The 11639-nt window shown below is 39.5% G+C and overlaps 1 long non-coding RNA gene across 1 annotated transcript in view; it reads right to left on the bottom strand.

Annotated features, from left to right (window-relative positions):
* Nucleotides 1-3188: 3188 nt before the first annotated feature.
* LOC150013159 (uncharacterized) overlaps nt 3189-11639 on the bottom strand; it is an 86480-nt gene continuing 78029 nt past the window's right edge. Inside the window, exon 2 of the long non-coding RNA XR_016510801.1 lies at nt 3189-3565. This is a non-coding gene — a long non-coding RNA (uncharacterized LOC150013159). The remainder of the gene's footprint in view (nt 3566-11639) is intronic.

Raw genomic sequence — 11639 nt, 5'->3', positions numbered from 1 at the left:
AACATTTTCAAACCCTGCCTAACTTGGATAGCAGCCCTCTGGAATGCTCTGCAAGCTGAAGCAACATTGGATCCAGAAGTAAGTAGACAGAGGCAAAAATTTAAGAAAAATATTTTTAATTTTTTGATAGGAAAGAACTGTCTGGAGTTATTCAGCAACAAATGAGCATAGCTAAGAAAAGCCAAAGACCTAAAGACAACACCCAATACAATGATATCAGTCAGTTCCTTGCATGGAAAAAAAAATAGGTCTAATGCTTTTAAAATATCAAGATTTTAAACAATCAGAAGTCAAGAGTGTGGGTGTGTGGATCACGAAGAAATATTAAGTTAGGTGCTTTCTGTCCTTTTTGAGAATGTGGAACAATAGTAAATGAATTTTTTAAAGGACTTCCATTTGTAAAAGTTAACAGGAATACTCAGGCATAAAATTCAGGTAGCTTAAAACCGAATTTGTTTTCAGATAGCTGTAAAGATACACTAGTACTTACACACACACAGAGATACACACACACACACACTCACAATGTATAGAAAAAATAGCGATGGCTCCATATAGAACTGACAGCATAACTTATAATCATTATATGTCTAGAGCACCAGAATTTCAACTACCTTTAAGAAAAAATGCAAGATAAAAGTAACCATAATCATTTCTATATATTGAATCAGCTACTTCTCACCTGTTAACACAGGAGAGATAAATTTTAAATAGGCCTTTCAAATGAAAAGCTGGGGGGGAAATGCAGCAGCTGAAGTGCAGGCAAGTTCTGATAAAAGTATCAGCACACAATTATGGTGTAAATTCTATTTTCTATTCTATTTCATGCTTCATTTTGTCCCTTTTTTGTCCTTCCAAAATCCAACAATAAAGATTAGAGAATCTGTAAATGAGTTATTTCATAAATAAGTGGATTTCCTTTAGAATAAAATCAAAATTAAGTGAGATTTTTAACTGTACATTCAGTTTTCTTCATCCTGGGGTGGTTAAAATTCTCCCCCCCCCCAAATTAATAACACAGCAACTGATACATGTCTATGCTTTATATCCTAAAACATTATACTTATATTTTAAAATATACAGAATTGAACCCTAAAAGTCATATTTTATGCAATGCTGAGAATTATGCAAGAGTATATATACACACATGTATACATACATACACGTGTGAATTATGTATATTTACACATATGTTTAAATTTTTAAATAAATTACCATATGTAAAAAGATGACAGAATTGAGATTTGCTAAAAGCAAGTTTTGTTTTAATATAATGAAAAGAATAACAATATAACTCAGAACAGAAATAGTCACATTATGCTAAAATCTAGTTATTATCATACAAACAACATAATTAGTTGGATGGTTTTGCAAATAGCAAGTAATTCAATATAAACTATCACGTCTTTGTGAAGCATTCTCTGGCTCTTTAAGTTAGCTAATTCTACTATGATTAATAGACACTATCAGAGAAGGAAAACTCTGACTCCAAAAAACCTCCGCTGCCTTGCGGCATACCTCTTCAGGGGAAAGGCTAAGGGAGTAAACCCCGACAGAAAATCCGGAGCCGGAGTCCCTAAGGCGGTTTGACGTTGCAGTCAACACCGGCAACTCCTGCGGCGCACCTGAAGCCAAGCTGTATTGACTCCGTCTTTCCCTTGGACCCTTCAGCTGCGAAGAGAGGGGGTTCTGCTGCATGGGCAACAGCAGACCCTCCATATCACCCTGCCCAGGCTCTGTAGCTTCAGCTTCACTGGAGAGGACACTCCAGCGTCATCGCAAGATGTCGATTCAACACGGGAGGAGACAGATACCGTGTCACTCCCGAGTCGGACTGCACAGCCATTCTCGGCAGTGCAGATAGACTCTTAAGAAGCTACACCATCGTCTCTCGAGACGGACGGCTGCCGACGAATAGACACTATTTTTCCACGTGTCTTTGTACTTCAGGTAAACAAAGTTGTACCATAACCAGTGCCCAGTCACAGTTTGAGGTACAAATAAGAATTGTGATATATCACCCAAATATAATCCTAGCACCCCCTCCCCCAATATTTAAGCAATAACAGGAAGTTTAAAGATCTAATTGCTCTCCTCTAGGCTCTAACTAACTCCCTCCCTGGTGCTTACAAGTCTCTGGGGAAAGTCTTTCTCAGATGGGACCTTTCTTTGGCCACAGATGGCAGTGCAGGAAGACAAGTGCAAATCTGCCCACAGTACAGAATTGCTCCAGCAACTAAGCTTCAGGCCTCTCTTTAGCTTCTACTGTTGCTTGCAATTCCTTGGCTTATAGATGCAGCACTCCAATCTCTAACTCTGTCAAAACATGGCCTTCTTCCTATGTATTTGTCTCTTTCCTTCTCTTATAAGGACAGCAGTCATACTAGGTGGGGCTCATGCTAATCCAGTAGGACTTCTTCCTAATTTGATTATATCTGCAAAGATCCTATTTCTAAGGAAGATCTCAGTTACAAGCACTGGAGCTAGGACTTCAATCTATCTTTTGGGGGGGATACAATTTAACCCTCAATAGCCATTTATGGTTGAAGTTTTTCAAAACAGTGTCTAGAAGGCCATAGAACTTGGTTCACTCCAGCCAGGCTCTCCCTAAATGTCTGGTCAAGAAAGCAGGGGCAAAGGCTGAATACAGTATTCCCTCACTTACCGTGGGTATTATGTTCTAGACCCCCTGCGATAGGTGAAAATCCGCGAAGTAGGAAACTTTCATTTATTTTAGTATTCATATATATATTTTAAGGCTTTATAAACCTTTCCCACACACTTATAAACCATTCCCAGTCCCTTATTACCCTTTTCCACACTTTAATAAACACTACTTATGGTCTTAAACATATTCTACACTCTTAAACCTATGTAACTTTAACAACATACATATACAGTACCACAAAATCCCACGATACAGTGAAAAATTCATGATAAATAATTAAATATAATATTTTAAAAATCCCGCGGTACAGTGAGACTGCGATAAGTGAACCGCGATATAGAAAGGGACTACTGTACTCTACTTCATCTGTTTCCATGGGTTCTGGTAATTCAATAGGCAAAGATGATTTCCCAGTAATTGCTGAATCCAGGGTTTACAATGCCCTTACCAGGCCTGAAACAGGAAAAGCCAGTGTCTATGCTGCCTGTCACCTACCAGACCCAATAAACAGAGACAGCGATTGACTCTTTGTGAGCTCTTTATTCAGATGGTCAGTGATCTGAGAAGACAGTGGGTTTGTACCCTAACAGACTGTCTTCAATTCCATTATAAACAGACCCTTTTTATAAGGAGAAGAAAAGTGTGGGTAAGGGGTTTGGAATTCAGGAAAATGTTAATCGGATAAAAGCTGCAGCATTCTTCCATCTGTGTCCTGGGCAGTGGTCCTTGTGCCTTAGGTGGTGGTCTTTGTGTCCTGGGCAGTGGTCACCTCATCCTGGGGTACAATGGCTCAGATACCGTCTTGATTGCTTGCAGTCCCCCTGAGGCACAGAGGTGGAACTGCTGCTGGTTTCCTGGAGTCAAAGTGGGTCATTCCCGCAGTTCCTGAAACAATAGCTTTTTACATACATTGATTAGTAAACTTATTAGCTGCTACCTGAAACTAAAATTTTCCAACAGTTGAGTTCCCATCAGGCCCAAGCAAAAGCATTACTCACCCACCATACCATTAGCTCTTTGGTTTCAAGTAAACAGATAAACAGCCACATCTTAAGGTACAGAGCAGCCAAAAAACAACTTGAGCAGATTGGTTCCAGAGTTTGATATATTAGTTTCCAATTACTGTAAAAATTCCTACAAATTTAGTGGCTTAAAATAATGCAAATGTATTACCTTACAGTTCTAGAAGCCCGAAGTTCCAAATCAATCTCACTGGACTAAAATAAGATGTCAGCAGTACTGCATTCTTCTGTAGCCTCCAGAGGAGAATCTGTTTCCTTGACTCACCCAACTTCTAGAGACCTCTTACATTTCTTATCTCATGGCCCCTTACCTTACTTTCAAAGTCAGTAGCAAGTAGCACCTTTAAATCTTTCTGTACTTTTAAATCTGCCTCTGACCTGTTTCCATTAACATATCTCCTTCTCTAATTTTCCTGCCTTCTTCTTTTATTTAAAGGACACTTGTGATTACATTAAACCACCGGATAAACCAGGATAATCTCATCTTAAAATCCATAATTTAATCACGTCTGCCAAGTTTCTTTTGCCACATAACATATTTATAGGTTCCAGGGATTAGGGCAAGGATACCTTGGGTTGGGGGGCATTATTCTGTCTGCCACGCCCACCATCCTTTTTACTCCCTATATCTACTTTCCAATAAGTTACAGAAAGGTCTCACCTCACCTTTGAGTCAGGATATCAGGGCTAATTGCCCTGTGGTGTCTCAGTGATTTCAAGCTGGTATTAGGCATCCATTTAAAATGCAACATGGTGCACTCACTACAGAAGACAAAGCATAATTAAGTTTTTAATAAAAAATGATGTATAATCTGTGATAATCACCTATGATGGGACTATATGAGTGTATAAAGCCATATACACTTAAGTATATGAGCCTTGCAATACACTTCTAGTCGATAATAAAACCCAGAGAAGATGTTTGTGAATACATTTGCTTCTTTGAAACAGTAGACTTTGGGCCTCTAAACTATTCTAAAATCTTTCTTCATTCATTTACTCCACAAATACTGCCTGTTCACTACATGCTACATGCTGTGGAAGGCACTAAATTGAAAGGTAGGTAGAAGGGATGTAGTTTCTTTCCTTGTGGAGAATACAAACTACAGTCTAGTAGAGGAAACAGATACTTCATATAAATAAATTTGTAACTGTGAAGTGTTATAAATATTATATGGGAGATAAAGAGAATTTGGAGATTAAGATTAAATGGAGGGGCCATAAGTATTGAAGCTGGGGAACATTGCTCTCAGGACCGTATGTGTACCCAGGACTGGGACAGTGCAGTGTCTTTAGAAAGCTTAGAAGCAAAAATAAAACAGACTAAAATCAGTCTGCTTTTTATTTTCATCCTGCACTGACAATTCTAAACAATTTCAATGATAAAACAGTTCTCCTGGAAAAAAAAAATCTTTTGTTGATCTGAGTTCTAAACAACTGCTACAGTTACTGTTGAGTTTTAATAATGTAAACTAAGTAGCACATTTATATTACTTATCCTTTAAGACACACCAAATTCTACATGGAAGTTCATTTAAAGAACTTCCAGTTATACAAGCAGTCTCCAATACAGACAGACTCAGTGCTATGAACTGAACGTTTGTGTTTCCTGCCAAATTCACGTTGATGCCTAAATCCCCAAAGTGGTGGTATATAGAGGTGGGGCCTTTGGGGGGAAATTAGGTCATGAAAGTGGAGATCTCATAATGGAATTAGCACCTTTATAAGAAAAAAACATGAAAGGGGTCATCTGCTCTCCTCCACGGGAGGATACAACAAGAAGATGGCCATCTGCACATTAGGCAATGGACCTCACCAGACACCAGATCCACTGGCACCTTGATCTTGGACTTCCCAGCCTCCAGACCATGAGAAATAAATGTTTGCTGTTTAAGCCCCGCACCCTCAGTCTATGGTATTCTATTGCATACAGCAGTGTGAATAAAGACAGTCAGCTACACGTATTTGTTTCTATCTTAGGTTCAAGGAGGTACAGGATAATTTGAGTTAGCTTTGGTCTCTGTTTGTGTCTCCAAGTCTTTGGTGCTTTTTCATAGCTCTTAGTTCTCCTGATGTGTCACACCCTGAGCAAACGTGAAGTGCTCAGTTATGTCTATAGTAGATGGCAAATTTGAAAGAAAGGACTCATTCTTGGGTTTCTTTCCTATTTCTGGGATAACTGCTGCCCAACTCACATAAAAGCTACAACATAACTGGATCATAAGAGACTGGACATAAACCTTTATTATGATAAAAAAAAATAAATATATATATATGTCATATATATGACAGCCCCTGGCTGGTTTGGCTCAGTGGATTGAGCGTCGGCCTGCGAGCTAAGTGTCGCTGGTTCGATCTTCCAGTCAGGGCACATCAGAGAAGGAAAACTCTGACTCCAAAAAACCTCCACTGCCTTGCGGCATACCTCTTCAGGGGAAAGGCTAAGGGAGTAAACCCCGACAGAAAATCCGGAGCCGGAGTCCCTAAGGCGGTTTGACATTGTAGTCAACACCGGCAACTCCTGCGGCGCACCTGAAGCCAAGCTGTATTGACTCCGTCTTTCCCTTGGACCCTTCAGCTGCGAAGAGAGGGGGGGTCTGCTGCATGGGCAACAGCAGACCCTCCATATCACCCTGCCCAGGCTCTGTAGCTTCAGCTTCACTGGAGAGGACACTCCAGCGTCATCGCAAGATGTCGATTCAACACTGGAGGAGACAGATACCATGTCACTCCCGAGTTGGACAGCACAGCCATTCTCGGCGGTGCAGATAGACTCTTAAGAAGCTACACCATCGTCTCTCGAGACGGACGGCTGCCGATCGATCATATATATGACACTGCTGTAACTGTAGCCATTACTCACTGTGGGGTTTGGGTAAAAAATAAAAGAGGTTAACCCGAAGTTTTTATCTGTGTCTTTTACAAATCATCCTCCAAATCATTGAAAACTTCACAAGTTTGGAAGTTTTTCTTCATGTATAATGTTTTTTGAAAACTTCAAAATAATATATTCTTCCTTCTCATCAATTTTGAAAAGATTCACTGGTGGAAAATGCTGCAGATTGTAGGCATGAGAGAAAAGGTTTTTTCCAGGCACAAAGGAGTGTTCATTTTAAAGCTACACACAGAATAAAGACAAATTTTGGAAAGTTAATTCCAATCTTCGAAGTACTATAAGATACTAAAGAAAATGTGCACACAACATCAGTCAGATTTTTCTCTTTCTTGAAGCTAATTTTCTTTCTTTAAAAATAAAATTATTTATTTTATTTACTTGTTTATTTATTTATTTATTTATAGAGAGACGGGAAAGGAAAAAGAGAGGGAGAGAAACATCACTGTGTGGTTGTCTCTCACTCGCGCCCCCAACTGGGGACCTTATGTGCAACCTAGTCATGTGCCCTGACTGGGAATCAAACCAGCGACACTTGGTTCGCAGGCTGACGCTCAATCCACTGAGCCATAGCAGCCAGGGTGCTTAATTTTCTGTCTTTTGTGAACTTTTTTTTTGGAATGAAGTTTTAGTTGAGACTAATCACGATAAATAAATTTGATGAGACAGAATCAGCTTTAGACAATGTGTGTAAAACACCAGGCTTTAATTTTTTCCTTCAAGATCAGTGTAGAGAAATTATGGAGAAGGCGAATACATATACAACAACAAAAGTAAAAAACAGACATTTACATAGACAAAAAAAATCAAATTCTGAAGAGAACAGCAGCAACAATAAAATAAAAAGGACACTTGGGTGCATCACTCATTTTTACCAAGAATAGGCACTTGTTCTAAAACAATGGATTAAATAATGTTTGTGATTTTCTCTAATGTTTTGCAGAAGAACTTCAGAGGTTTTAAGCAAATGTGACAAATTTATGATGAATTTTTTTAGTGAAGATAATTTAATGAAATATTTTTGAGTGAAGACATTTGAAAGCCACTGGAATCTATCTCAGATGAAGCAATGACATGGCCAATTTTACAATTTCTGGAAATTATTGTACAACGGGATTGCTATGATTCTGCCAAATGCATTCATTTGTTAAAATTTTTTTCAACTATATCTGTTGGTTTATGTAAAAGAGATCATTGAAAATTAAATTTGATGAAAATTATTCTTTGAATAACTATGAGTAAAGACAGGTTGACAAATTGGTTTTTACTGTCTTTTGAACCTGAATAGTCAAAGATCGATTTCAATAGTCACTGGCAAATTTGCCAAGTTAAGGCTTGAAAAGTGAACCTGTAATATTATTACACATTGTGACAAACCAATGTATAAGTATAAGGGTTTGGTTTATTTTCTCTTTCTCAAAAAACACATCAGTGTAACTACTAAGTACTAAAACTGAAAAGTGAGAAGAAACAGGCAATGCAAAGGGCACAGCTAAGATTGTTACAGAACCCCTGGGCTGCTCCAGTTGAAAACAAACCCACGGGCTCTTTAGTTAGGGGCCCGATTGCCCGCCGCCAAAATTATAACTCTCAATACCAGAGTTTGGTGAAAAGAAAAAGAATTGTTTATTTAACAGTTATATAGATTTAGTTATTTGCAGATTTCTGTTGTTAAGTCTTATGCTCTTTAAAATACCCACAAACACATATCCTTGCCTCCCCCACTTCCAAACCAGGCTAGTTTTAGAAAAGTTAGAGAAACCGCTTCCCTACTTTCCAAACACAGTTCAGCTTTACCAGCAGCTGCCAATCACTCAATTCTGATTGGGGAGGTCCTTTCTGTGCTGTGGTGCCCTCCAGCTCTCAATGCAGGACCGCCTGGATTCTCAGCCTCCTTGCAAACTGCCTTCTTCCTGCAAATCGCATGGATCTCCTCTCCTCAAAACCGCATGGCAAGAGCCTCTTAAAGCAGCCTGGAGACCCCTTCTCCGAGTCACATGGAGAAGGCCTCTTTACCAAGCCACGTGGAGGGAGCACACAAGAGAGCGAGAGAGCGAGAGCCCCAGACCGAGCGCGTGAGCGTGAAAGAGAGAGATAAAATGTCCACAGCTGCTTATATATCCCTGACTGCGTCATCTGACGCAGTGGGCGTTGCAAACCGTTCTGACCATTCACAGACCCTTACGTAGGCTCTGTGTGCTTTCCATACCGTCCCCCGGTTCAAGACTCCTCCCATCTACCTGAGGCTTTGGATGCATTAAAGCCATTTTGCATAAAAAAGACACTAGCCACTGGCCTCAGGCATGCGGAGGCATTCTGAAAAGCTGCTTCCTTCTCCCCATCCCCCAGCTGCAAACTCTGGGGTTTTTTTGGAACACCCCTGTTTCTGTAACAAGATCACTCCATGTGGAAAGGACAGCCAGAGGCAAACACTGCAGATTATTTTAAAAAACAAAACAAAAAACAGGGTGTGTTTGAGGAATTAAAAGGAAATAAATGTGACTGGAAGAAAGTATATAAAATAGAGAATGCCTTGGATTATGTCTGGAGAAATAAGCAGGGGCTGTTACAGAACCCCTGGGCTGCTTCAATTGAAAACAAACCCATGGGCTCTTTAGTTAGGGGCCCGATTGCCCGCCGCCAAAATTATAACTCTCAATACCAGAGTTTAGTGAAAAGAAAAAGAATTGTTTATTTAACAGTTATATAGATTTAGTTATTTGCAGATTTCTGTTAAGTCTTATGTTCTTTAAAACACTCAAAAACACATATCCTTGCCTCCCCCCTACCAAACCAGGCTAGTTTTAGAAAAGTTAGAGAAACCGTTTCCCTACTTTCCAAACACAGTTCAGCTTTACCAGCAGCTGCCAATCACTCTTCTGATTGGGGAGGTCCTTTCTGTGCTGTGGTGCCCTCCAGCTCTCAATGCAGAACCGCCTGGATTCTCAGCCTCCTTGTAAACTGCCTTCTTCCTGCAAACTGCATGGATCTCCTCTCCTCAAAACCGCATAGTGAGAGCCTCTTAAAGCAGCCTGGAGACCCCTTCTCCAAGCCACATGGAGAACTTAGCTTCTTTATTCCACATGGAGAAGGCCCCTTCACCAAGCTGTGTGGAGGGAGCGAGAGAGCGAGAGGGAGTGAGAGAGAGAGAGAGAGAGAGAGAGACATTAACCACCAGCCCCAGGCATGTGGAGGCGTTCTGAAAAGATGCTTCCTTCTCCCCATCCCCCAGCCGCAAACTCTGGGGATTTTTGGACTCCCCTGTTTCTGTAACAGGGCCAAATCATATAGCACTTTATTGGCTATGGAAATAAATTTAAATTTTATTCTGAGCACAAAAAAGAAGTATTTTAAGCAGGATAGTGTGACCAAATTTGTTTTTACAAGATAACTCTGGCTACAGTGCTGAAAAATAGATGGTAGGAAAGCAAGAGTGAAAATGTGAAAACCAATAAGAAGATTATTTTGATAAACTAAATGAAAAATTGTTACAGTTTGGATTAAGTTGATGGCAAGAAAGATGAAAGGTAGTGGATAGGCCTGAGACCCAACAGATAAGTTTGGAGTCTGTATTTGAAGAAGACTTGATAAAATTTGCTCACAATATGGATGGCAACAGTGAACAAAAGGTAAAAACAAGGAGTCCTACATTTTTTATTAAACAATTAACAGATGATGGAGTCATTGGTTAAAATGGGGGAGAAACTGATATAGTAAGAAAAATACTTTCTCACAGCTCAAAGGCAACTTCACACACACACAGCATAACAATTAAGATAAAATGTAAAGTGACACCCTCATTTAAAAAAAAAATCATCATACAGTGAAAACCAACACAACATTTAGCCCATATTTTTATTTTACACATTAGAAAGCTGAGGTCTAAAGATAAAAGATGATCTGATCTATGAGTCAGAGTTTGGATCAGAAGTCATGTTGTGAGAAACGCTCACAATAAAACCTGGGACACAGGGCTTGAGCAGCAAAGCGAGGCATTTATTCAGGAGTCTGCAGAGTTGGGCACACCCTCAGCCAGGAGAATGTTCGAGCCAAGTAGACAAAGAAAACTGGTTTTATAGTAATGCGTTTAGCTCCCCCACCCTCTCCTTCTCCTCCATTTCTCCATTACTGGTTACTCTGGAGTTACAATCTAACACGATTATCTAAATACCCCTACTGTCATTTGTAAATATGCTAATGCTGCCAACTTCCTTCTCAGAGATCCTCTAATTACATTTGCCATTGGGACCCTCTAATTACATTTACCCTTTTACTACTGATTTTCTACTGGTTTGGGAGTCACTATTTCCTTGTTTCCTACAATGTCATAAGTCAGAAGGTTTTGTTTGTTTGTTTGTTTTATAATTTTTTCCTTTATCCCCTCTTTCAGTTTTAGGCTATGTCTGTTAACAGAGCTTATGAACTCACTTCTTCCTAAAGTCACAAACAGTGATGTCAAGAAGGTTCATCCTGTCTTCTGCTCTCTAGAGCTAGCCATACCTCATTCATGAGAACTACATGGAACACTGACAATCAGGAAATTTTCATTAATCAAGCTTCATCTTCTAAAGTTAATACCCTCAAAACCATCCTGGAAGGCTTCTAGGGTATTTGAGGAAGTGTAGTTACTCAAACAATTCTTTCAGACAAACACTTACTCAGTAGCTACTATCCCATCAGCTATGAATGATTCAAAAGGATGGTCTTTGATCCTTCTCCCTTAGAAGTTTTTAATTTGGTTGTAGAGATTAAGATAAAGAGGTAAAATTGTTTAAGGGGCAGTGCTGGTTAATATATGAGTTAGCATCAAAATAAGTAGATAGCCCAATGAGGGTGATTACATTTCAGATAAGATAGTCATCCATGTAGATAAAAGAAATCAGAGATTATGGGGCTAGAGATGGATATCAAAGAACAGATTGACTTTGAAAAGAAAAATGGAAGGCAGATGCAAACTTTAACTGAGAGAAACTAATCCAGCTCAGGGCTTGGCCAAGCCCCTAAAAAAATCAGGAGTTTTAATGAAAAACAGTAATGTCGTTGATTCTATTTAACA

This window comes from Furipterus horrens, unplaced genomic scaffold (genome assembly GCF_987537825.1).
Source record: "Furipterus horrens unplaced genomic scaffold, mFurHor1.1.pri manual_scaffold_4, whole genome shotgun sequence".
NCBI lineage: Eukaryota > Metazoa > Chordata > Mammalia > Chiroptera > Furipteridae > Furipterus > Furipterus horrens.
The sequence above is the reverse complement of the archived record's forward strand: the minus strand, read 5'-3'. Positions and strand labels throughout refer to the sequence as shown.